At 45.3% G+C, this 24134-nt stretch overlaps 1 protein-coding gene across 1 annotated transcript in view; it reads left to right on the top strand.

The window, feature by feature from the left end:
• LRFN2 (leucine rich repeat and fibronectin type III domain containing 2) overlaps positions 1–24134 on the top strand; it is an 890926-nt gene that overhangs the window by 200635 nt on the left and 666157 nt on the right. The window contains exon 2 of the mRNA XM_082249300.1: positions 10087–10199. The gene's annotated coding sequence lies outside the window, so the exon portion shown is untranslated. The remainder of the gene's footprint in view (positions 1–10086; positions 10200–24134) is intronic.

Here is a 24134-nt window from a genome sequence, read left to right as displayed (position 1 = left end):
TGTTATGAAGTCCGTGCCGGCCGCTCCGAGGTCGCGGTGCGAGCAGCGCGCCGCGACCTGTGAGGTCGCCTGGGGAAGTCGGATCGCCCCAGTGTGAACGGGGCCTAAACCTTTCCATGAAACAACTTTTCCTGTAAAGGATTCTAGAAAAGATACATTTAAAAAAGTTTTCCGTAGGACTAAAAGAAAACAAATCTTTTTTTTTTTTTTTTTGTACAATGATCTTTCCTCAGCCAAAGGCCTGCAGAGTTTCTGCTCTATTATCTATTCCATCAGAGAGATTTGTCAGCCGGTCCTGTGGTTCTTTCCTCCATGTCAGGGAACCCTAAAGAGCCGTACCGTATTATGCCATCCGTGACAGGACAATCTACAGAATGGCGCTTTGTAACCCAAGATGACTTGCTGGGTGCAGCAGGCGTGAGGTGAGAAGTTTTGCCGGAGATCCATTCTTGCCACTCTTGTGCTACATGAAAGCATAGATGTTCCTTCTGCTGCTTGGCTTCACCTAAGACACAGGCAGGTGTCAGAGCTCAGAGACCCAGAGGTGTAATTATCAGCCTGCCGCAGAGACGTGTGCCTGACATTCTTGTCACTTCTTTTACATGGCAGCTGAACATCAAATCCTTGTGCTTTGCTGAGCTTTATGCTATTATTTAGACATATAAATGTAATAAAATAAAATGCAATCTCATTTAAAGCTGAACTCCAGGCAAAAGGTTAAACATAGAAATGAAATATGTGGTGAAGGAGAAGCAGCAGACTGATGTGCTTATCTCTGTGTTATGCTGCTCTCTCCTTCTATCAACATGCTTTCTGCACTGCAACACCACTGATTGGCTCTTTGTGCTGCTTCTCCTGTACAGGGGCCGCAAAAGGCTGATGCCTATAAAATTATCCACTTGCCAACCATGCTATAGCCAAAGTATGACTACCGTATGGTCGTTCAGATCTAGAAGGTCATCACGTGGTGTCCTCCTGTGTGGTGGCCAGCCAGCACTCTCTGTGATGGGCCTGTCCTCCGGACACAGCTGATCACAGATTGAGGTAAAGAGCCAATCATTGGCTCTTTACCATGTGATAAGCTGTGTCCAATCACAGCTGATCACGATGTAAACAGAAGCCGGTTATCGGCATTCCTTTACTCACGCTAACAGCATGAGGAGAGCCGATAACTGGCTTGTAGAAAAGGGACAGCACAGTCCCACTTGTGCTCACCAGTGCTACCAATCAGTGCCCACAGTGCTGGCCCACCAGTGCCTATTAGTGCCTTCTCATCAGTGTCACCTATCAGTGCTGCCTATTAGTGCCCATCAGTGACATCTATCAGTGCCCATCAGTGCCGCATATCAGGTCCACCTATCAGTGCCACCTATCAGTGCAGCCTCATCAGTGTCCACCAGTGCCCTCTCATTAGTGCCCATCAGTGCCACCTAACAGTGCCCATCAGTGCCACCTATCAGTGTCCACCAGTGCTGCCAGTCAGTGCCCATCAGTGCCTTCTCATCAGTGTCACCTATCAGTGCTGCCTATGAGTGCCCATCAGTTCCGCCTATCAGTGCCACCTATCAGTGCAGCCTCATCAGTGCCCACCAGTGCCTCCTCAACAGTGCCTATTAGTGCAGTCTATTAGTGCCCTTAAATGCCCATTATGCTGCCTCATTAGAGTCGCTCAAACAGTGCCCATCAGTGCAGCCTCATCAGCGCACATCAATGAGGGAGAAAAATTACCTGTTTGCAAAATTTTAATAACAAACAATGAAAAATATTTTTTTTTTCAAAATTTTTAGCATATTTAGCAAAACATAAAAAAATGCAGTGGAGAATAAATACCACCAAAAGAAAGCTCTATTTGTGTGAAAAAAATGATAAAAATGTACTTTGGATACAGTGTTGCATGATCGTGCAATTGTCATTCAAAGTGTGACAGCGCTAAAAGCTGAACGTTTTCACTATTTATTGTGAAACAGACAGTGCTGTATTTAGACCTGGGGGGGGGGGGGGGGGGCAGGACACTTCAATTTTTTTTCTATATTATGAAAGATAATGTTACACTGAGTAAATAGATACCCAACATGTAATGCTTCAAAATTGCGCACGCTCGTGGAATGGTGACAAACATTGGTACTTAAAAATCTCCCCAGGCGACGTTTTAAACATTTCTACAGGTTACCAGTTTAGAGTTACAGAGGAGGTCCAGGGATAGAATTATTGCTCGTGCTCTAACGATCGCGGTGATACCTCACATGTGTGGTTTGAACATCGTTTGCATATGTGGGCGCGACTTGGTTATGCATTCGCTTCTGCGCACAAGCCAATAGTGTGATACCGTTTAAATGCTTTATTCATATAGGTACATAAAAATGGGTACTCACAATTTCTCAGTGTAAAACGAGCATGTAACAGATGTTGGAACGCAATGCGTTCCACGCAATAGCCGGAACCGGAAGTGATGCGACGGCGCTGTACGCGTTTCGTCATTAAACGTCTTCAGCAGCATATGCACCTATATGAATAAAGCATTTAAATGGTATCACACTATTGGCCTTTGTTTGCCCTTTATGACCCACCTACCTACACCCTGTCCCGCTATACCTGGCTGCCATTGGAGTGTGTACTATACATGAGAGTGGATCTCCCTGATACCTGGCATCCCTGTGGGAACCATCCCGGAGCCTTACTAGGCACCTTTGATACATTCCTATTCCAGGACCCCCGGAGTGGACCAGGACCCATCAGAGGGATTAATTCCACTGTTTATATACCCGCTCTTTACCCCTGTGTGGGGTGGGTATTTCCGTTGAGTGGGCTACCTACTTTAGGGGCACTGAGCACCTCACCTACCACCCACCACGGGGTTGATTCCAGTATACCATATGAAGACTTCAGTCACTTATATGGACTAATTTGTTCACTTCGTCACTTTTATTATTTACCATCCACTTTCTGGTATATACAGCACAGCCTTTTTCACTGTCACTGAGTCACTTTCTATTTTCATTATTCATTGTATTTACACTGGTCACCTTAATTATTGATCTATTTGCTACATCATTTAGCTTGCACTTTATTGGACCCGTTTATTTACATTCAATTGTTTTCATTGCATTTTGCACTGGTCACCTTAATTATTGATTAATTTGCTATAATATTTATGCTCGCACTTTATTGGACCCTATTTATTTATATTGTATAATTTTATGCACACAGTCACTTTATTCACTATTATTGTGTAGCGGACCCCCAGAACTCCCTAGGGCCTAGTGATGACCTTCAGAGGCAGAGAGGGGCTACATACCTCCTGTGGGTGTGGATTGTCAGGCATGGTGGGTAGTGATGCAGGTAAAATAAATGCTGGGCGCCAGTCACTTTTATGCTGAAGTAAAGGAATAGTTTATTTCTTCTCAACAGGACAAGAATAAACCGGGGGAGAGAGGGGTAGGGTCCAGGACACCCTTTAAGAACAGTCTATTAGGCAGACTCCAATTGCAAAAGACAGGTATTCAGACAGCAGTACACGATAGCAGACCTTGAGAATGATTAGGTATCCATGAGCTTCAGATTGATCTGGGAGACATCTTCTCTCCACTAGACACAATCCCTTTCTGTGGTCTGTACTGTCTGGACAGCTGTCCTCCATAAGAAACAAGCAGGTTACTCACACAGGTTACTGGATGTCTGTGGATGATCTTTCCCATGTGGGTCGCTGGCTCTCCTCAGCAGAATCCCAGGTATCTGACTAGGCCTCAGGCTTCAGGCCTAGTCAGCAGCAAACAGAGCACACACACCCTCCCCCAAGGGGGTCCGGGCGGGAAGAGAGCGATTATTGGACCTCCCATCCTTTAAATAAGATCTCCCAGAATGCCGTAGTGACAATGTAATTGGCTGAGAGACACATGGACATTAACAGTTTGTTTAACTGTAATTCTCACTCTAGTGTCAGAGGCTACAGTGCCACCTGCTGACGGAAGGGAGAAACGCAGTCAAACCTAGATTAAGAAGGGAAGCTCAATGACCACAGAATAATTACAGCTAAGCTAGTTAAGGCTCAGCAAACTAAATTTAACAGCAACCTTGCATTAAGACAAGGGTGCTACAATTGTTATTTATTTCTACACTTTATAAGGTTTGCATATTATTATATTTTAGGTGTATTTATGATCATTATTTATCGTTAGTACCATATTGATATTTATTTATCCATTCATTGTTCTGTGCATACTTTATATACCTTCCTGTCTTACTATATACACATTCACTATAGACAGCGCCATTCCCACACCCTTATCTCTCATTTTTTATAGTCTTTGACTATATTTCTGGGGGGCTGCAGTCTACTCATTCACCTAATATATATCCTACAGCGCGGAGTTTAATACTTTGATTTAAACCCAATACATTGGTGGTCAATGGGAAAGTTGCCACTTACATTGGTGGGTAATAGTAAGAATGTCCCTTACATTGGTGGTCAATAGGAAGAATGCTCCTTACATTGGATGTCAGAGGGAAGAATGTTCCTTACATTGGTGGTCAGTGGGAAGAATGTTCCTTACATTGGTGGTCAAGGGGAAGAATGTTCCTTACATTGGTGATCAGTGGGAAGAATGCTCCTTACATTGGTGGTCAATGGGAAGAATGCCCCTTACATTGGTGGTCAGTAGAAAGAATATCCCTTACAATGGTGGTCACTGGGAAGAATGCTCCTTACATTGGTGGTCAGTGGGAAGAATGCCCCTTACATTGGTGGCCAGTGGGAATAATGTCCCTTACATTGGTGGTCAGTGGGAAGAATGCTCCTTACATTGGTGGCCAGTGGGAAGAATGTCCCTTACATTGGTGGTCAGTGGGAAGAATGATCCTTACATTGGTGGTCAGTGGGAAGAATGTCCCTTACATTGGTGGTCACTGGGAAGAATGCTCCTTACATTGGTGGTCAGTGGGAAGAATGTTCCTTACATTGGTGGCCAGTGGGAAGAATGCCCCTTACATTGGTGGCCAGTGGGAATAATGTCCCTTACATTGGTGGTCAGTGGGAAGAATGCCCCTTACATTGGTGGCCAGTGGGAATAATGTCCCTTACATTGGTGGTCAGTGGGAATAATGTCCCTTACATTGGTGGTCAGTGGGAAGAATGTCCCTTACATTGGTGGTCAGTGGGAAGAATGATCCTTACATTGGCGGTCAGTGGGAAGAATGTTACTTACATTGGTGGCCAGTGGGAAAAATGTCCCTTACATTGGTGGTCAGTGGGAAGAATGTCCCTTACATTGGTGGTCAATGGGAAGAATGTTCTTTGCATTGGGGGTCAATGGGAAGAATGTTCCTTACATTGGTGACCAGTAAGAAGAATGTTCCTTAGATAGGTGGCCAGAATACCACCCTTACAGATCGCTAAAGTGATTATCAATGTCATCCAGTTGGCTCTGCCAAGTGGCGCTGGATCCAGAACTATGCAAGGAAAACCTGGCAATCTCTGGAGTAACCCTGGTTGAGAATGGCCCCCCCGTATGTAAAATTCAGGAGTTCAGCTAAAACTCATTTCCAAAACAATAAAGTCGATAAGGCAGAGCCAGGCCTATACACAGTTAGAATACCAAACCAATATTACCCTCACATAGCTTTAGGTTAGAAGGAGTACTTGAAATGTGTTTCTGCTGATTATCCCATAAAAAAAACTCCAGATATGTATTTGATTGGTGGATTTCGCTTTTCGCCTGGAGCTCCGCTTTACATCCTGTACACATGGTTGGATATTCAAAGATAATGTAGGTTCTCCTTTACTAAAACAACCCTGAGGCCTCTATGGCTGTTTTCAATATCACTATTTCTGTACAGTATGCAAACAGTAATTCCTAGAAAACACATCTGGCTTCTGAAAGATATATAGGTCACAGCTGACATTAGCATTTTACATGACGATTAGGCCACGTTTATGTAATGGCGGTTATGTATGACACCCCAAGGGCTATTCCTGCCCCGCCACGTCTTCAGATGAACTTCCCCCTCAGGTAAAGCTCTTCTCTGCTGGATTTTAAGTCATTATAGTCAGCAGAAAGGTAGAGGGCACATTTTACCAACGTCCTTTGCTTGAAGCCGACACCAACATCTGCTCATCAGACTAAAATAGCTCAGACGTCCGTTCTCATGAATACAACAAAAGGACGGGCACCAAGGATCTGAAGGGTCATTTTCTGTTCAAGAGGGCAAAAAAAATAAAGATGTACTGTAGATGGTGAAGGTGGTGAGTGGAAATTTGGATAAAGGTCATTTCACGAAAAATGGGAAGAAGATCCAAATTTAAAACCGTTGTCTGCATCTCTGGGGCAGGGCTGCCGCTAGAAATCCTGGGGCCCCATACAACCTACCTGACAGGGCCCCCCCTTCCACTGAAAATATCAAAATTATATTATTAGATATAAACCAAAGAATCCGCGCTTAGGATAAAAAACTATGAACCAGACTTGGCTGCAGCCCACTTCAAAAAATACAGCCCTATAAAAGGATGTATCAAATGTATATGTAAAAGAGGAAGTGATAGGCGCTGCCAGATATAGGGTGTGGGACAAATAAATAAAGTGGGTTATCTAGTAGTGATCAATCTCTGTTGTATTTATAAAATCCAAGTGTCTCTGCGTCCAGTGTACCTGTGTCCGTGGGATTGCGCTACTGCACATGTGCCCCACGGACAGCCATTGGGAGCGCAGAGACTTCGCCCCACCCTGCTTCAGTCTGTTAGGGCAGGACTTCCCAAACTGTGGGTACAACAGAGATTGATCACTAGATAACCCACTTTATTTATTTGTCCCACACCCTATATCTGGCAGCGCCAATCACTTCCTCCTTTACCTATAAAATTATATTATTACCCCCTCCCCCAATCCCTCTTCCTAGCAGAAATCCCTCCCAATCACCCCTCACAGCGCAACCCTCCACAAATTCGCAACCCCATCCACGTACAGAGTGCAGGGGTCAGGAATATGTTCAGGAGAATGCTAGATACAGAATGTAGGGTTCTGGAGTGCATTATGCACAGGGTTCAGGAGAGTGCTAGATAGGGAGTAGTGCCTTACTAAGCTGACCAAGATTTCCCATAGATGCAAATGTTAGACAGGGAGCAGTGCTATACCAAGTTGACCAAAATTCTCCATTGAGGCCAATGTTAAAAATCGGGAGTAGTGCTATACCAAGCTGTCCATAGTAGCGAATGTATGTAAATGCCTCTGTACTGCACCTCTTCCCAGCTGCTACAACCTCTGCAACACACAAACCTCTCCTCTGCCCTTATCTTCCCGAAAGGTCCCCCATCTTCCACATGATTTACTTTCTAAAATACCTTTCTGTTGCTGGCTGCCATATCTTCCATCTCCTTCTTCCCTATGCACGTGTTGCTTGACACAGGGGGCGGGTCTGAGTAGCAGCCCCGCCCATTACCGACATCACAACATGAATTTGACAGGTGCAGTCTCTCATTGTGGCTGCATAGTGCACACCCAGCTGGTTTGTTAGCCAATCCCTGGCTGTTCTAAATGTTCCCACTGCTGCAGGTCCTTCTGAGATAGAAGGTAACATTTATCACCAGAATTATGCCGGACAAAGCCTCTGTACATCAGGACAGCGAGACAGTCCTGTCCAGGTTGGGAGGTATGCTGTCATCCTACCGATCTTCCTGCTGCCCAGGCCCCCCTATGTGTCGGGGGCCCCATACAGGAGTACTGCCTGTACCCCCCTGATGGCAACCCTGCTCTGGGGTAAACCATCTTCATGCTTTCCAGTCAGGGGAGGACTGGGCCAGGGGGCAGGGGGGCAATTGCCCCCTGGGACACTCTGATGCCCCATAAAAGGCTGCACTGATTCTGCCACAGACATGCCTAAAGGATTCCTGGTGAAGAGAAGTAAAAGGTCCCCACCACTGACCTACTGAGTGTGGATTGAAGACAAGGACAGAAAGCAGCCCTCACCCCAGCATGGATGGTGTAAGCTGTGTCTGAGCAGAGGCCGGTTCCATGCCCCACTGGAGACTCTTCTCCCCCCGGCCAGCCCCGACTGTCCCAGCTCCTCCAAACCGCCCTCTGCTGGCCAGGTCAGGAACCCGGATTCAGCCAGTAAGCAGAGAGTATCTAGAGCAGGGCTTCAGCTTGGGGGTCAAGAGGAGGATAGAATGAGGGAGAGTGGGAGGGGGGCCGAGTCGCTGCCCCATGGGCCTCTTGTACTTGTCCCCTGGGCCAAAAGTTGCCAGTCTGCCCATTTCCAATTATACCCCTGACTCGTAAAGCTAATGAACTACAATGGCTGTTACTTCTGCATCTTTAACAAATTCTCCCTGTAAAAAAAAAATGCTGGTTTCTAAGGGTGCCATTGTCTGTAAATAGTCCATGTGTAACCCTCAGAGGCCATGTAGGCCCCGTTGAGACCTGAAGAAAGCTGTCTCGTTGCATTTTTCACTCTCTTTTGAACGTTTTCGTAGTGTGTTTTCGTAGTGACACAATTCATTTGGTATGGGCCTCCCTCCATTCCAAAAAAGTGCCAAAGCAGCTCATGTCCCAAATTTTGGCACTGAGCCAGGCACGTTTGAGATCTCACATTTTGCCGTGATTTTAGCATGTTTTGTTGGTCGACAATTGGATGCGAAATTCCACCGCGTTTGGTGCAAGAGAAGGAAATAATGGCACTGCAAGCGCGTCTTGCGTTTTGCCGCGATTCTGGAGTCGTGGGTAGAATGGTGAGATTCCGTACACTCAAGTGTGAACAGGCACAGACACAATTAATATAAATATTAGTAATTAAAAAGGAATAAAATTAATTACCTAAACTACCCACTTCAGCCCCGGAAGGTTTTCCCCCTTTATGACCAGGGCACTTTTTGCGATTCAGCACTGCGTTACTTTAACGGACAATTACGACGCTGTGCCCAAATAAAATTGATGTCCTTTTTTTTCCCACAAATAGAGCTTTCTTTTGATGGCATTTGATCCCCTCTGCTATTTTTTTTTTTTTTTTTTGCGCTATAAACAAAAAAATAAAACAATATTTTTCACATTCTGCTATATAACATTCCCAATAAAAAAAAAAAAAAAAGGAAAAATCTAATTTTTTCATCATTTTAGGACCGATTTGTATTCTGCTGCATATTTTTCATAAAAAAAAAATCCCAATAAGTGTTTTTTGATTGGTTTACACAAAAGTTATCGTGTCTACAAACTAGGGGAAAGATTTATGTCATTTTTATTTATTTATTTATTTTTTTTTACTAGTAATGGCGGCGATTAGCGATTTTTAGCGGGACAGATCGGACCCCTAATTGACATTTTATACACTTTTGGGGGGACCAGTGACATTTTTAGCAGGACTGCGACTTTGCGGCGGAAAGATCGGACCCCTGACTGACCTTTTTGACACTTTTGGGGGGGACCAGTGACATTACTACAGTAATCAGTGCTATAAATATGCACTGTTACTGTGATAATGACACTGGCAGGGAAGGGGTTAACTCAGAGGCGATCAATGGGTTAAGTGTGTGCCTAAGGGGTGTTTTCTAACTGTGAGGGGGATGGGCTTGTGAAATCAACACAGAGACCTGTGTTCCTAAATAGGAGGATCACAGGCGCTCTGTGCTGATTCCTGAGAGAACAACGGTCTGCCATGTTTACAATAGCAGACCGGCGTTTTCTTTTCACGGGGAGCGATCGCGGGTGCCTGGTGGCAGTCACGGCTGCTGGCCCCGTGGAACGGCTTCCCCGCTGCCTAATGGGGGCCCGAGCGTGCCCCCAGGAGTGCTCCCGCAAACAGCCATACAGGTACGGCATCTCTGCAGCGGGCGGTCGGCAAGTTAAAGACAATTGCACTCAGAAAACAAAAGTTCCTTTCATCCAAATTAGCCTCACTAGTTTACATTATTTTCACATGAAATGAATGGAAAGAAATAGAATAATAAGTAAAGGAATGTAAAGTAAACAAATACATATTCAAACAAAATTAATGAAAACCCAAATTCAAAACCAATAAATGAAATAAATGTAACTTCCTTTAATTTTATTCTGGAATATTCTCCAAATAAAGATAACATTTTTTTTTTCTTCTTTTTTTTTTTAGGAAAATTTTGCTGAATTCATCCTGCTCATCCCTAGCGGCAGTGCAAAAGTACAACTGGGAGACGGGCGCAGCATTGGCACCCTATAGCAGAATGTTCTTGGCAGGATCACCAGGTATTGTTACTTTTCAAATGATATTAACATGTTAAAGCCTATATGAAAAATGATTGCTTTACATCTGGGGTGCTAAGACTTTCTAAACAAAGGGCCAGTTCACTGTCCTTCAGACCTTAGGGGGGCTGGGGCTATGATCAATGGGATTAGAAAATGGCCAAGGGTTGGTCATTATTGGGAGTTAAAAAATGACCCAGCAACTATGCTTAATGGGGGAAAGAATAGTGTCCCTTCAATGATGTAAGTGGAAGGGCTATTACCCCCTCATTGGTGTCAATGGGAGGAAAAGTGCCCAAACATTGGTTTTAATGGGAGGAATAGTGCCCCATCATTGGTGTCAGTAGGAGGAATAGTGCCCCATCATTGGTATCAGTGGGAGGAATAGTGCCCCATCATTGGTGTCAGTGGGAGGAATAGTCCCCCATCATTGGTGTCAGTGGGGGGGATAGTGCCCCATCATTGGTGTCAGTGGGAGGAATAGTGCCCCATCATTGGTGTCAGTGGGAGGAATAGTGCCCCATCATTGGTGTCAGTGGGAGGAATAGTGCCCCTTCATTGGTGTCAGTGAGAGGAATAGTGCCCCATCATTGGTGTCAGTGAGAGGAATAGTGTCCCATCATTGGTGTCAGTGAGAGGAATAGTGCCCCTTCATTGGTGTCAGTGAGAGGAATAGTGCCCCATCATTGGTGTCAGTGAGAGGAATAGTGCCCCGTCATTGGTATCAGTGGAAGGAATAGTGCCCCATCATTGGTGTCAGTGGGAGGAATAGTGCCCCATCATTGGTGTCAGTGGGAGGAATAGTACCCCATCATTGGTGTCAGTGGGAGGAATAGTGCCCCATCAGTGGTGTCAGTGGGAGGAATAGTGCTCTATCATTGGTGTCAGTGGGAGGAATAGTGCCCCATCATTGGTGTCAGTGGGAGGAATAGTGCCCCATCATTGGTGTCAGTGGGAGGAATAGTGTCCCATCATTGGTGTCAGTGGAAGGAATAGTGCCCCATCATTGGTGTCAGTGGGAGGAATAGTGCTCTATCATTGGTGTCAGTGGGAGGAATAGTGCCCCATCATTGGTGTCAGTGGGAGGAATAGTGCCCCATCATTGGTGTCAGTGGGAGGAATAGTGTCCCATCATTGGTGTCAGTGGAAGGAATAGTGCCCCATCATTAGTGTCAGTGAGAGGGATAATGCCCCAAAAGGCCGTTTAAAAGCAATAAAAGGGCCGCACCTGGCCTGCAGGACACAGTTTGAGGATCGATGGTTTACATATTCTATAAGTACCTGTTCCTCTCTCCTGATTGCCCTGAGGTTAAATAGTTGATGTGTCTCCTGGAAGAGTTACCAGCCAGTTACTCGTTTTGCAACAAAAAGGTTCATTTCATCGGGTTGGAAGGGCAGCGTTTTCAATGGAGTTATTTCCGTTCCTCGGCGTTCTCGGTTGGTACACCAAATTGCTCGCCTTCATTTTCCTGCCGTGCTATGAATAGCCTGTAAATAATGTGTAAATTGCTTTAGGTTCCCATCTTGGCTGGCGTTTAGAGAATGATGATGTGGCATAAATAATAACAATGATTATAATGATGACAATTACAAGATAAGATCAGCTCAAGCAGAAAGAGACGTGATTTCATTTCTCTCCTAATGATTAATGATCCTGTTTTGTTTTCTGTCAAAAGTCTTCAATCAGCGGTCACAAACAAAGGAATAATTCCATTGTTCCGGTGTCCGCTCCCGTATACTGGATGATAGACGTAATTAAGAAAAATACACATCTCAACTGAAGACCCTTCAAGGTCTTTTGTCATCAACGGCCTGGATCAGGGAGAAGCACCGGGGGGTGTTGCTGAAATGGTAAATTTGTGTATTTTACGGTCAATTCAAAGCAAACTGGGATTTTTTTTTTTTAAGTGTCTTTTTTATCACTTATATCTCTCCCCCCCCCCCCCCCCCCGCATAACTTCCACACAAACCAATCAATATACACTTACTGTTTTTTTTTTTTTTTTTACCAAAATCAGTGTTCTATCAGGTTGAGGTCAGGACTCTGTGCAGGCCAGTCAAGTTCCTCCACCCCAAACTCGCTCATCCAAGTCTTTATGGACCTTGCTTTGTGCACTGGTGCGCAGTCATGTTGGAACAGGAAGGGACCATCCCCAAATTTTTCCACAAAGTTGGGAGCATGAAATTGTCCAAAATGTCTTGGTATGCTGACGCCTTAAGAGTTCCCTTCACTGGAACTAAGGGGCCAAGCCCAACCCCTGAAGAACAACCCCACACCATAATCCCCCCTCCACCAAATGATTTGGACCAGTGCACAAAGCAAGGTCCATAAAGACATGGATGAGCGAGTTTGGGGTGGAGGAACTTGATTGTCCTGACCTCAACCCGATAGAACACCTTTGAATGAATTAGAACGCAGACTGCGAGCCAGGCCTTCTTTCCAACATCAGTGCCTGACCTCACAAATGTTCTTCTGGAAGAATGGTCAAACATCCCCATAGACACTCCTAAACCTTGTGGACAGCCTTCCCTGAAGCTGTTATAGCTGCAAAGGGTGGGCCAACCAAATGCTGAACCCTACGGACTAAGACTGGGATGCCATTAAAGCTCATGTGTGTGTAAAGGCAGGCGTCCCAATACTTTTGACAACATAGTGTACTTTTGGCCATAATATAAGCTTCTCATGTTCACAATGGTGCTTTTTCTGCTGTTATCACAACATACAACAACACAACTGTATATAAAGAGATAAGAAAAGTCTCAGGAACTGTCCGGGACCTGCAAAGGGTGGGCCAACTCAATATTGAACCCTACGGACTAAGACTGGGATGCCATTAAAGTTCATGTGTGTGTAAAGGCAGACGTCCAAGGCCGTTGCTAGACTATTCTCCGCCCTAGGCAAGACCAGCTACTTGCGCCCCCCCCCCCCCCCAATAAATAAAGAAAACTTCAGAATTTCCCCTATACTTGAATCACTCGCAGTGTGTCAGGGGGGGGGAAGCAGTGTGTCACGGGGGGGGGAGCAGTGTGTCAGGGTGGGGGAGCAGTGTGTCAGAGAGGGGGGAGCATTGTGCCAGAGAGGGGGTGACCAGTGCTCCATTAATGCAGAGTGACCAGTGCCCCCATCCAATGCAGAGTGACAAGTGCCCCCATTAATGCAGAGTGACCAGTGACCAATGCCCCAACAATGCAGAGTGACCAGTGACCAGTGTGCCCCATCAATGAAGAGTGACCAATGCCCCATCAATGCAGAGTGACCAGTGTGCCCCCATCAATGCAGAGTGACCAATGACCAGTGTGCCCCCGCCAATGCAGAGTGACCAGTGACCACTGTGCCCCCATCAATGCAGAGTGACCAGTGACCAATGCCCCATCATTGCAGATTGACCAGTCACCAGTGTGCCCCCATCAATGCAGAGTGACCAGTGCCCCATCAATGCAGAGTGACCAGTGCCCCCATCAATGCAGAGTGACCAGTGACCAGTGTGCCCCCTTCAATATAGAGTGACCAGTGTGCCCCCATCAATGCAGAGTGATCAGTGTGCCCCCATCAATGCAGAGTGACCAGTGACCAATGCCCCATCAATGCAGATTGACCAGTGACCAGTGTGCCCCATCAATGCAGAGTAACCAGTGCCCCCATCAATGCGGAGTGACCAGTGCCCCCATCAATGCGGAGTGACCAGTGAGCCCCCATCAATGCAGAGTGACCAGTGTGCACCCATCAATGCAGAGTGACCAGTGTATGGGGATTAGAGCACTGCATGATTAAACAGAGCAGCGTTCTTCTGCTTACCCAGCGCGACCGCTGTAATGTGCAGTCCCGCTTCCTGGACCGGCTCCTATGATAGGCGTTACCAGTGTGCTGTCTATCATAGGTTGGCAGCGGTCCAGGAGGCGGGACTTCACATTACAGCGGCCGTGCAGGTTAAGCAGAAGAAACCTGCTCTGTTTAATCATGCGGCACCCCCCCCCCTTCCCTTCTGAAGGCAGCCCAAGGAACCTAATGCAGAGTGACCAGTGACCAATGCCCCAACAATGCAGAGTTACCAGTGCCCCCATCAATGCAGAGTGACCAGTGCCCCATCAATGCATAGTGACCAGTGACCAGTGCCCCATCAATGCAGAGTTACCAGTGTGCCCCCATCAATGCAGAGTGACCAGTGCCCCATCAATGCAGAGTGACCAGTGTGCCCCATCAATGCAGAGTGACCAGTATCCAATGCCCCATCAATGCAGAGTTACCAGTGTGCCCCCATCAATGCAGAGTCACCAGTGCCCCATCAATGCAGAGTTACCAGTGTGCCTCCATCAATGCAGAGTGACCAGTGCCCCATCAATGCAGGGTTACCAGTGCCCCCATCAATGCAGATTGACCAGTGCCCCCATCAATGCATAGTGACCAGTGCCCCATCAATGCAGAGTTACCAGTGCCCCCATCAATGCAGAGTGACCAGTGCCCCCATCAATGCATAGTGACCAGTGACCAGTGCCCCATCAATGCAGAGTTACCAGTGTGCCCCCATCAATGCAGAGTGACCAGTGCCCCATCAATGCAGAGTTACCAGTGTGCCCCCATCAATGCAGAGTGACCAGTGCCCCCATCAATGCATAGTGACCAGTGCCCCATCAATGCAGAGTTACCAGTGTGCCCCCATCAATGCAGAGTGACCAGTGCCCCATCAATGCAGAGTGACCAGTGTGCCCCATCAATGCAGAGTGACCAGTGACCAATGCCCCATCAATCCAGAGTGACCAGTGTGCCCCCATCAATGCAGAGTGACCAGTGACCAGTGTGCCCCCACCAATGCAGAGTGACCAGTGACCAGTGTGCCCCCACCAATGCAGAGTGACCAGTGACCAGTGTGCCCCCACCAATGCAGAGTGACCAGTGACCAATGCCCCATCAATGCAGATTGACCAGTCACCAGTGTGCCCCATCAATGCAGAGTGACCAGTGCCCCATCAATGCAGAGTGACCAGTGACCAGTGCCCCCCTCAATGCAGAGTGACCAGTGTGCCCCCATCAATGCAGAGTGACCAGTGTATGGGGATTAGAGTGCCGCATGATTAAACAGAGCAGGGTTCTTCTGCTTACCCGGCGCTGTAATGTAAAGTCCCGCTTCCTGGACCGGCTCCTATGATAGGCGTTACCAGTGTGCTGTCTATCATAGGTTGGCGGCGGTCCAGGAGGCAGGACTTCACATTACAGCGGCCGTGCCGGTTAAGCGGAAGAACCCTGCTCTGTTTAATCATGCGGCAACCCCCCCTTCCCTTCCGAAGTCAGCCCAAGGAACCTATGGCAGGGCCGGCCCTGGGCACGCCACCCCTGCCCCAGCTCACTGTGCACCTTCCCAGGATCGGCCCTGCAAAACAGGGACAAAACCGGGGACTGGTCACCCTACCCTAGGCAACAGTGCACCCCTAGAAGGCAGTGCGCCCTAGGCGGCTGCCTAGTTTGCCTAGTGGGAGCGCAGACCCTGCAGGCTTCCCAATACTTTTGGTAATACAGTGTATATAATGTAAGTGCAGAGTGACACACGTGGCGAGAAAAATTAAATATGCAAAAAAAAAAAAAGTACCAGTACAGGTGCATTGGCTGGGAAACATTCACTAAAATTAATTTCAGTGGAAGCCAACACAATATTACTGCATACTCAATTTTGATTGGGCGGGTGACAGGTACTCTTCATGGAGACATTCCCGGGATATATCCTATAGAAAGTCATGCTTTGTTAATTTTTTATTCCAGAGGTTTACAGCCACTTTAAGTTACTTTCAAGTTTCATTGTTACCATTTTTTTTGTTATTTTATTTATTTATTGTATCTGTTCGTTGAACTTGAAGAATGGGGGTGGTATGGGGTGGGGGGGAGACCGCGGGGTCCCCTGAGTCAATAAACCCTTCAAGCATGAGCGGTCTTAGCGGGGGACGCAGCGTGGTGCGGCTGGATTTGGCTGCTTTTTTTTTTTTGCAATGCCTTTAACTGTTCTAATTGCATTTTTGGAGCGCTCATTTTTTCCCCCTGATTTTTGGCAGCTGCTGCGATTCCCTCGGCGGAGATTATCAACAAAACACGGTATCCATCTCCACTTCCAGCCCGTGAACTGGTGTAATAGCGGCTCTGATGTCGGCGGATGAGGAATTGAAAATGTGTTTATGAAAAAAAAAAAAAAAAATGGTTCTGAGTCATAAAACCGCCGGTCCCCTCTTCCCAACATTCGGCAGCACCGTCTGCTGCAAATAAATAGCGCTCCCAATGGTCCTTCCTTTTGGAGCTCAGTCCTCGTGTCCCCGTTTCTTTCTTTAGCTGTCCCACATTTTGATCAGATGCAACGCTCTGCAGAGACAAATATACTCATGAAAATACCCATATGGAAGAAAAATATATTTCCAATATATTTAAGGAAACATTTTTAAAAATATATTGAATATGGCCAAAATTGTAGCATTTCAAATATATTTCCAATATATTTGGGAAAAATAAATATTTTTTTTTTAATATATTTTAAATATATTTTTCTTCCATTTTCTCTCTAGGTCGAATGTTATTTATTTATGTTGAATAGAGTGATTCGGGAAAATACTGCATTGTGGCCACTAGATGAGTATGTATTTCCTGTATTCATCAGCTCCATCTAGTGGCTAAAATGTGGTATTTTCCTGATTCAGTCTATTCTGTATAAAGAAAAACATTCAACCTGGAGAGAAAATAGCTGGGCGGAATCTGAGCTGGAGGTCCAGGGGAAAGTCATATTGTCAGCATTGTGTGCGAGTCACAGACAGTCTGTCACAGTGTGAGAGAGATGCAGGGAACCCATATTCCACGTTCACCCTTCGCATGACCTGGAAGTAATGTCTGACAGCTGGTGCAGGAGTGATCAGGGGACACGAGTATGTGTCAGGATGAATAAACAGAACCTGGGTCCTTTTTTATATGCTGTTCCTATCAGAACCTCCCTTACAATGGGATATATATTAGGGTCCCCATCAGAGACACCATACCATTTGATGTCTCTATCAGGGTCTCTCCTTACACCGGTGTCCCCATCAGAGTGTCCTTTTACATCAGGGTCCCCATCAGATATCTCCAAATATCTGCTCTCCCTCTCAGAGTCTTACCTTACATCAGGGTTCCTATCATAGACCCCCTTGCATCAGGTTCCTATCCGAGACCCCTTACATCAGGAAGTCCTATCAGAGACCCTCTTACATCAGGGTTTCAATCAGAGTGCGCCCTTACATCAGTGTTCCTATTAGAGACCCCCTTACATCAGGGTTCCCTATCAGAGACCCCCTTACATCAGGGTTCCTATCAGAGACCCCCTTACATCAGGGTTCCCTATCAGAGACCCTCTTACATCAGGGTTCCTATCAGAGACCCCCTTTGATCAGGGTTCTTATCAGAGACCCCCTTACATCGGGGTTTAAATCAGAGTGCGCCCTTACACCAGGGTTCCTATCAGAGACCCCCTTACATCACGGTTCCTATCAGAGACCCTCTTACATCAGGGTTCCTATCAGAGACCCCCTTACATCAAGGTTCCTATCAGAGACCCTCTTACATCAGGGTTCCTATCAGAGACCCTCTTACACCAGGGTTCCTATCAGAGACCCTCTTACACCAGGGTTCCTATCAGAGACCCCCTTACATCAGGGTTCCTATCAGAGACCCTCTTACTTCCGGGTTCCTATCAAAGACCCTCTTACATTGGCGTTCCTATCAGAGACCCCCTTACATGAGGGTTCCTGTCAGAGATTACTTTACATCTGGGTTCCTATCAAAGACCCTCTTACATTGGCGTTCCTATCAGAGACCCCCTTACATGAGGGTTCCTGTCAGAGATTACCTTACATCAGGGTTCCTATCCGAGACCCCTTACATCTGGGAGTCCTATCAGAGACCCCTTACATCAGGGAGTCCTATCAGAGTGCGCCCTTACATCAGGGTTCTTATCAGAGACCCCCTTACATCAGGGTTCCTTATTAGAGACCCTCTTACATCAGGGTTCCTATCAGAGACCCCCTTTCATCAGGGTTCTTATCAGAGACCCCCTTACATCAGGGTTTAAATCAGAGTGCGCCCTTACACCAGGGTTCCTATCAGAGACCCCCTTACATGACGGTTCCTATCAGAGACCCTCTTACATCAGGGTTCCTATCAGAGACCCCCTTACATCAAGGTTCCTATCAGAGACCCTCTTACACCAGGGTTCATATCAGAGACCCTCTTACACCAGGGTTCCTATCAGAGACCCTCTTACATCAGGGTTCCTATCAGAGACCCCCTTACATCAGGGTTCCAAACAGAGTGCGCCCTTACATCAGGGTTCCTATCAGAGACCCTCTTACATCCGGGTTCCTATCAAAGACCCCCTTACATCAGAGTTTTTCTATCAGAGACCCCCTTACATCAGGGTTTTTCTATCAGAGACCCCCTTACACCAGCATTCCTATCAGAGACCCCCTTACACCAGGGTTCCTATCAGAGACCCCCTTACATCAGGGTTCCTATCAGAGACCCCCTTACATCAGGGTTCTTATCAGAGACCCCCTTACATCAGGGTTCCAATCAGAGTGCACCCTTACATCAGGGTTCCTATCAGAGACCCTCTTACATCAGGGTTCTTATCAGAGACCCCCTTACATCAGGGTTCCAATCAGAGTGCGCCCTTAAACCAGGGTTCCTATCAGAGACCCCCTTACATCAGGGTTCCTATCAGAGACCCCCTTACATCAGGGAGTCCTATCAGAGACCCCTTACATCAGGGAGTCCTATCAGAGTGCGCCCTTACATCAGGGTTCTTATCAGAGACCCCCTTACATCAGGGTTCCTATCAGAGACCCCCTTACATCAGGGTTCCTATCAGAGACCCCCTTACATCAGGGTTCCAATCAGAGTGTGCCCTTACATCAGGGTTCTTCTATCAGAGACCCCCTTACATCAGGGTTCTTCTATCAGAGACCCCCTTACATCAGGGTTTTTCTATCAGAGACCCCCTTACATCAGGGTTTTTCTATCAGAGACCCCCTTACACCAGCATTCCTATCACAGACCCCCTTACACCAGGGTTCCTATCAGAGACCCCCTTACATCAGGGTTCCTATCAGAGACCCCCTTACATCAGGGTTCTTATCAGAGACTCCCTTACATCAGGGTTCCAATCAGAGTGCACCCTTACACCAGGGTTCCTATCAGAGACCCCCTGATAGGGACCCTGATGTAAGGGGGTCTCTGATAGGAACCCTGATGTAAGGGGCTCTTTGATAGGAACCCTGATGTAAGGAGGTCTCTGATAGGGACCCTGATGTAAGGGGGTCTCTGATAGGAACCCGGATGTAAGGGGGTCTCTGATAGGAACCCTGATGTAAGGGGCTCTCTGATAGGAACCCTGATGTAAGGGCGCACTCTGATAGGAACCCTGGTGTAAGGGGGTCTCTGATAGGAACCCTGATGTAAAGGGGTCTCTGATACGGTTTTGAGTGAAATGCGTTGATCCACCAACCAGATGATAATATGTATCCTATGTATTTATCTTCACATATTCATATTGACTGTCACTTTTTATCCTTTTGCATTATAAATAAATGTATTTCTTTTTATTCTCTGTTGTTTGATATTTTGGGTACATTTAAAACCCCCATTTCCAGGACTCACTGGCTATTTCCCTGTTGTTTCCTTTCCCTTTCCCTCTCCCTTTTTCTCCCCTTTTCTGTTTCCCTGCCAGACCTGGGCTTTACTGTATATTTTTTCAATCCATCTGGTTTAGTCAGTTATACAGAGGCAGCCAACAATCATGCAGGCCACACTTGGCTTGTCTATGAGTAATCTCAGCATGCCTTGCAAACATCTCACAGATGTCCCAGCTTTCAAAATAACCCTTTTGCTGCCACTCTCAAATCTCATGGCTTTGAAACTCTTAAAATAAGCTCACGGCAAAAGCAGCTATGGGCTTGTTTCTATTTGGTTCACCAGGCTCCCAGCTACTTAGTACAATTGATCCGGGCAGCTGTAGAGCCACCTGATCACTTTATCGCTTTCACAGAATTCCCAAGGTACTCCAACAACCCCCCCACAACCTCTGGATATGATGCTGAGCATGTGCACTCAACTTCTTTGGCCGACCATGGCGAGGCCTGTTCTGAGTGGAACCTGTCCTGTTAAATCACTGTATGGTCTTGGCCACCGTGCTGCAGCTCAGTTTCAGGGTCTTGGCAATCTTCTTATAGCCTAGGCCATCTTTATGTAGAGCAACAATTCTTTTTTTCAGATCCTCAGAGAGTTCTTTACCATGAGGTGCCATGTTGAACATCCAGTGACCAGTATGAGAGAGTGAGAGCGATAACACCAAATTTACACACCTTCTCCCCATTCACACCTGAGACCTTGTAACACTAACGAGTCACATGACACCGGGGAGGGAAAATGGCTAATTTGGCCCGATTTGGATTTTCACTTAGGGGTGTACTCACTTTTGTTCCCAGCGGTTTAGACATTAATGGCTGTGTGTTGAGTTATTTTGAGGGGACAGCAAATTTACACTGTTATACAAGCTGTACACTCACTACTTTACATTGTAGCAAAGTGTCATTTCTTCAGTGTTGTCACATGAAAAGATACTGCATGTAACTATGTCTGCCACCAACAACCATGCCACGTTCAAAGTCACTTAAATCCCCTTTCATGGAAACCAGTCTGCCCATTCTCCTCTGACATCAACAAGGCGTTTTTTCCTCCACACAACTGCCGCTCACTGGATATTTTCTCTTTTTCCCACCTTTCTCTGTAATCCCGAGAGATGGTTGTGACAATCCCAGCCCGCCTGGCACCAACAACCATGCCACGTTCAGAGTCACCTAAATCCTCCTTCTTCCCCATTCTGATGCTCAGTTTGAACTTCAGCAAGTCGTCTTCACCACGTCTGGATGCCTAAATGAATTGAGTTGCTGCCACGTGATTGGCTAATCAGCAATTTGTGTTACCGAGCAATTGAATAGGTGTACCTAATAAAGTGGCCGGTGAGTGTATACAATTTTTCTGGGGTTTACATGTGTGTGCAAAAAAAAAAAAAAAAGTAGTTAAATGTTTATTTGTAAATAAAAAAAAATTAAAAAAATAAAATTGTACCCATTAACCGGTTCCCAACCGCCCGTCGCCGATTTACTGCGGCAGTGCGGCCCTCCTGCGCGAAACGACATAGACCTACGTCGGTCGCCCACCTGCAGCCACTCCTGCGTGAATTGCTGTAACTGTACGTCGGTCGCGAGCAGGAGGCTAGGGGGGCGACAGTGCGCCGCCGCCAGCGCGCTCCTACCCCCGCTTGTCAGCAGGGAAGCCGATGCAAAGGGCAGGCGACTCCAATTGTAGCCTGACACCCGCGATCGCTCCCCGCTGAGAGAGAAGGACGGTCGGATGTTGTAAACACAGCCGACCGTTCTTCTGCTTGGAATGATCACAGAGCGCCTGTGACCCTTCTATATAGGATCACAGGTCTCTATGATCATTTCACAAGCCACGCCCCCCCCCACAGTTAGAATCACTCCCCTAGGCTCACATTTAACCCCTTGATCACCCACAATGTTAACCCCTTCCCTGCCAGTGCCATTATTACAGTTACAGTACATATTTTTAGCACTGATTGCTGTAGTAATGTCACCGGTCCCCCAAAAGTGTCAAAAGTGTCAGTTAGGGGTCCGATCTGTCCGCCGCAATGTCGCAGTCTCGCTAAAAATCGCTGATCCCCGCCATTAATAGTAAAAAAAAAAAACAATAAAAATTACATAAATCTTGTCCCTAGTCTGTAGACACGATAACTTTTGCACAAACCAATCAAAATACGCTTATTGCAAATTTTTTTTACCGAAAATATGTAACGGAAAACAAATTGGCCTAAAATGTTAAAAAATTTAGATTTTTATTTATTTATTTATTTTTTGAGAATGTTATAGCAGAATGTGAAAAATATAGTTTTTTTTTTTTTTTTTTTCAGAATTATCGCTCTTTTTTTTTTTTTTCCAAAATAGAATTATCACTCTTTTTTTGTTTACAGCACAAAAAAAAAAATCGCAGAGGTGATCAAATACCACCAAAAGAAAGCTCTATTTGTAGGAAAAAAAAGGACATCAATTTTATTTGGGTACAGCGTCGCACGGCCGCGCAATTGTTAAAGTAACGCAGTGCCGAATCCCAAAATATGGACTGGTCATTAAGGGGAAAATCTTCCGGTCCAGAAATGGTTAAATGTTTATTTGTAAATTTAAAAAAAAAAAAAAAAAAAAAATTGTGGCCAATAATGAGATGATTTACAGGAAGACGCGGGGCAGAGGAAGATCTTCCCTCCGGAAGCAGAATTCTTCAGCAGACAGTTGACTTTCTAATGCGATTGTGAATGATAATAATAGCCATTGTACACAATTCTAATTTTAATTAGCAGCCCAGGCCCTCCGCTATTGGATTTCAAGTTTTTAACTTGAAAACGGCTCGCCTCGGGGTAAAAACATTTGGCGCCCTAGATTCAGACGAAGCGCGGCGCATATTAATCTGCCATTTCTCTCTGCCTTTTTTGTTTCTTTTGTTTCCTAATTGCCTATCTGTTTTGGCCACATGTCTCCAATTCTTCTACACGGCAGCAGATGTGTCGTTGCATACTAAAAACATGAATTGAGCGGAATCATCCACATCGGGGCCGATAATCAGGGATTCTTTCCTGACAGCACAGATCTTATTTGGAGCATCCCATGTATAAAGCGCTGGCTGTGTGCTGTCTTCCCTGGCAAAGGATGTTCTGACTCAGTACATGAGCGTACAAAGATCTGCATGCCTGATTGCCCCTTACTCAAATTATTTCTGTGAAAAAAAAAAAGAATATGGTAAGCTTCCCTGCCCATTATATTTTATTGAAAGTGATTCTATTGCATCCGAAAAAAAAAAAATGTAAAGCCCAACTCAGTTTTTTTTTTTGTTTTTTTTTTTTAATTTCCATTTCTATTTTATTTCTATTAATTTATTTTATATATATATACAGTATATATATATATTACAGAAGTACTGCAGGAGGCAGCTCTAGATTAAAGGTGAGTATTGCAGCATTAGCTGCTTTTTTTTTTGTTTTTTTAGCAGTGCCAAAAAAATCTAATACAAATTGTAATAAATTAATTAAAAATTATATATACATACAGATACACACATATATATACATATATATATATATATATATATATATATATATATATATATATACACACACACACACATATATAGTATATATATATATATATATATATATATATATATACTGTATATACTGTATGTGTGTGTGTATATATATATATATATATATATATATATATATATATATATATATATATATAATATACATTTAATTATTAATTTATTAACATTTTTATTAGATTTTTTTCTGTTTTTTTTTGTAGTGGCAAAAAAATCTAATAAAAATTGTAATAAATTAATAATTTTTTATATATATATATGTGTGTGTGTGTGTGTGTGGATATATATATATATATTATTAATGTATTACAATTTTTATTAAATTTTTTTGCCACTACAAAAAACAGAGAAAAAAATCTAATAAAAATGTTAGTAAATTAATAATTAAATGTATATATTTTATATATATATATATATATATATATATATATATATACACAAGAATATACATATGCACGAAAGCCTTGGCTGCCCCGGGTCTCTCTCTCCTCATTGGCTGAGACCCCCCATATTTACCTGAGCCCCCTCCTGATCCAACAATGTGCATGAGAGCTTCAGCTGTCCCGGGTCTCTCTCTCGTCATTGGCTGAGAACCCTCCCATATTTACTTGAGCCCCATCTCGATCCAGCGATGTTGCATCCCAGAGTGGGGACAAGGGGCAGGCAGGAAAGGAAGCTGCCCTGGGCACAATGGTTTATTGCAGGGA

The sequence above is a fragment of the Pelophylax lessonae genome, assembly GCF_965119305.1.
Source record: "Pelophylax lessonae genome assembly, chromosome: 3".
Lineage (NCBI taxonomy): Eukaryota > Metazoa > Chordata > Amphibia > Anura > Ranidae > Pelophylax > Pelophylax lessonae.
The sequence above is the reverse complement of the archived record's forward strand: the minus strand, read 5'-3'. Positions and strand labels throughout refer to the sequence as shown.